Source organism: Coregonus clupeaformis, unplaced genomic scaffold (genome assembly GCF_020615455.1).
Source record: "Coregonus clupeaformis isolate EN_2021a unplaced genomic scaffold, ASM2061545v1 scaf2464, whole genome shotgun sequence".
Lineage (NCBI taxonomy): Eukaryota > Metazoa > Chordata > Actinopteri > Salmoniformes > Salmonidae > Coregonus > Coregonus clupeaformis.
The window spans coordinates 47,652-51,721 of NW_025535918.1; the positions used below are offsets into that span (position 1 = coordinate 47,652).

At 42.8% G+C, this 4,070-nt stretch overlaps 1 pseudogene; it reads left to right on the forward strand.

Moving 5' to 3' along the window:
* Positions 1-1,671: 1,671 nt before the first annotated feature.
* LOC121562766 lies at positions 1,672-3,758 on the forward strand (annotated as a pseudogene).
* Positions 3,759-4,070: the final 312 nt, after the last annotated feature.

Below are 4,070 nucleotides of genomic sequence, written 5' to 3' on the forward strand. Positions count from 1 at the left end.
TAAACATTGTATTATAATAACAATAATCTAATAATAATAATAATAATGTTAACTAAATATACATTGAGTTTTTGTATTTTTCTTATACTGTTTTGATACCAACATCCATACAGCTTGTCCAATCTGTTCACAGACATTAGCATCGCAACAGAAACCACAGATGATGAGTGACTGCCTGCACCACACCGTTCTAAAGGGGTTGGATTACCACAGGCCTGCATCCCGAGTAGCTTTATTCTGGCTCGCCCCTGCAGCTTTTCCGTCCGAATCATGATTCCGTGTATTGTGGACGCATGGAGAGAAATTAGCATAGATTATGAGTTGGTCCGAGAGTGTGTGTGTGTGTGGTCCCCTCTCATTGGGATGTGGCCAGGCAGAAAGGGAAGGTGCCTGGCTGGGAGGGTGAGCTCACAGAGAGAAGAATGTCCATTGATCTGAATACGCTCCCATTAGGTTCACACTCACATAATTGACTTATTGGTATTTTATACAGTTTCTATAGCATTGTCGTAAGACTCGTAACCACCAGAGTTTTACATTTCAATGGCTGGCTTAATTTAAATCTGTTCATCCGCGTAGAAAGTGTATTTTGTTTGGACGTTTGCTGTCACAGCTTTGTGGGAGTCGGCTGGTAAACACTCAAATATTGGTATTGCTATTAGGCCTATACCTTTGTAGGCTACTTGAAACAATTAAATAAACAAATTATAAACATCGCCTCACCATATGCATGTATCCCATATATTCAACTGTACATTTCAAATCAAACGTTTATTAATTGTGCATTTGGGGATTACACATACCGTGCATAACACACTCAGCATATCCCCAATAACTAGTTAGAATATATATATTTTATCGATCGCTGCAAACAAAGTTTTTCACATGAATTCGTGCATGCTCTCGGACGCTGAATGCACACACACACACACACACACACACACACACACACACACACACACACACGCCGCACTAAAGGAGGGAAAAATACTAGTCAGACAAAAGTAACAGTATTCAAGGGAGGTGTATTGAGCAATTTACAATACACTCCAGCAAATACATTCAGGAAAGAATGGTATATTATCCTAAAGGAGAATTAACAGTTAACAGTCATGTAAAGACGTTAATTTATATGAATTAAAATGACAGAGTAAACAAACTATGTTAGTCACCAGTTAGATGACTATAGATCACAGATTGGTACACAAAAATGTCGATTCAACATCAGTTCAATTCACACTTTCCATCTTAACAGCTCAAACTAAAATGTAAGCAATGACACGTCTTTCAACACGAAACAAAACTTACAAATGACAATACAGAGCAAATAGCGAGGCTGTGCCAAGAAGCGACGGCCCTCCATGCCAAACATCAAATTGCTTAGTAGCTCTATTTTAAACGCAAATAGTTGACTAAGCACCCCTTCTCGGTCCACAAAAGGTTATCTGCATACCTTCACACTGCGTAACCGGGCTTTCATCGCCCACCCTCACACTTCAAATCCGGTGGGTCGCTGTGTCTTTTCACCCCTTTGCTCTGTCTTCAAATTGAAATTATTTCTATTGGCTCAAGGTGTCCATGTAAATAGGTGTAAATGAATCCAGATTATGCCTTTGCTTTCTCCTCGGAGCGAGTAGCCCCTCCTCTCCTCCCAAAGCGATTGTCATGTGATAGCGAAGAAGTGGCACATTAATGAAGCGGCTCCACGGGGGTCTTTTCTCCTGTCACCACATTAAACTATCACACGGTTCCGGGAAGGACAAGGAAGTAGCAGCTACTTAGCTCTGCTCATCACAACAAGGGCCACAACATATCGGGAACCATTCAGAGAGTCGTGGTGTGAGGGGGAAGGAAAAGCTTATTGCTGCTTGCTTAACTAAAGATTGCGCATCATATAGGCCATCTGAGGGAGAGGAGCCTGTTTTCATAGGACGGCTGTTTTCAAGACCCACAGCCCATAAGCGCTGAGTCCACGGAGGAAACAGACAGTGAGTGCGTTGCTGTATCTCATGCATCTTGGCGAACTTTCAGTAACTTTTATGCGCGGGGATATTGTAGTTTTTACTGTGCGTTATAAAGGCAATCTATGCGGCGAATGTATGGAGTTTTACACGTGCAGAATGTTGTTTTGAACAGTTGTTTTGAACAACCCGTCCTAGAGTGATACTTCTTTAAATGAGTGTAGGACAAAGTTATATTTCCCCTGCTTGTCTGAGAAGAACTGGAAGAACTGTAGCCCAACGCGCCTTTCAGCATAGTATTTTGACAGAAAGTCCAACAGAATGCCTCGTCCGGGGAGAAACACGTATAGCGACCAGAAACCCCCCTATTCCTACATCTCCCTGACCGCCATGGCTATCCAGTCCTGCCCGGAGAAGATGCTCCCGCTCAGCGAGATTTACAAGTTCATCATGGACAGGTTCCCTTACTACAGAGAGAACACCCAGCGGTGGCAGAACTCCTTACGGCACAACCTCTCTTTCAACGATTGTTTTATTAAGATCCCCAGGCGGCCGGACCAGCCGGGTAAAGGGAGTTTCTGGGCTCTCCATCCCAGCTGCGGAGACATGTTCGAAAACGGAAGTTTCTTGCGGCGTCGTAAACGCTTCAAGTTGATGATGATGGCGTCCGAGCACCTGGCGCAGAGCAAGACGTCGGACGCTGCCCACTATCTCCAACAGCAAGCCAAACTCCGACTGAGCGCGCTGGCAGCTTCTGGCACACATCTCCCGCAGATGTCCGGTTACAACATAGGAGTCTCTCACCAACCGTCAACTTTCAAACACCCGTTCGCGATCGAGAACATCATCGCCAGAGAGTATAAAATGCCAGGCGGGCTGGCCTTCTCCACCATGCAGTCCATGTCTGCTGGCTACCCGCTGCACAACCAGCTCACCACGGCCTGGCCTCACATGTACAGCTCCAGCGTCATGGACACGGTAGCTCCCATCTCCATGGCCAGTGATTATTCGGCCTACGGAATGCCCCTCAAGTCTATTTGCTATGGCGGGCAGAATCTACCTGCCATCCCCGTGCCAATCAAGCCCACCCCTACTTCGATGCCAGGGCTCTCGGCACTGCCAACACATTCCAGCTTTCTTAGCGAACTCTCCCCAGTCTCTCAGCCCCACGTCTCCTCAGACAGCTACCAGCCAAAGCAGCCCTGCCACGCCGAGCGAGACGCTCATAAACCCGGCCTCTTCGGCCATGCAGTCCGTGGTGTCGGTGCACTGACATGACGTTAGCGCACGGGACTTTATTATAAACTTCTGAAAAGAAAAGAGACATGATTATCAACTTCTCCAAAGCGGTATTTTATTGTTTGGTCATTCATGACAACCAACTAAAATATGCTCTACAATCATAAGGCAAGAGATTTGGCGTTTTGTGGTTTATCGATGTACTTAGATGTTTTATTTGAGAAGTGTTGTGGCAGTGACTCTTGTCTTTCTGTGACACGCATATAGGCTACATCGTTTTGTTACCTTTTTAGGTCATTTAAGAATAATCCAATTATGAGATTATCTTCAAAAGCACTGTCTTTATCCGTATCTATATTCTTGCTTACATTTTATTGCAAAGTCTCCAATAAATATTTCAATTCAATTAATCTAAAAAATCGTTAAACAATTCCCATTCGTTATTACCTTTGAGAATGTTGTCGGAATATATATATATTTTTTTTGCATTTTCGTCAAGACAAAAAGGCCAAGAAAATAAATAAATGAAATCAACTTTGTAAATTAAAATTTAACATGTCTTTTTAGTTCCTGTTCACCTTAATGCGCATTGCATTTATACCAAATAGCCAATCTAGTTTTTAGGAGAATTCAAAAAATGAACAATCACAGAGGTGACATTTCAAATAACAAAACTTGAAAACAGATATTTATGTTTTACTTTGGTGTCTGCATTCAAAATATTTGAATTGATACAAGAATATAAATGTGTAAACTGCACTTTTTTTTGTTGGATGTTTTAGATGATCTGTAGTTTACAGATCTATTTGTAGTTGTTCTGTGGACCATTTAATTAAAAAAAAAAAAAAATACTGTGGTGACCGGATGTAT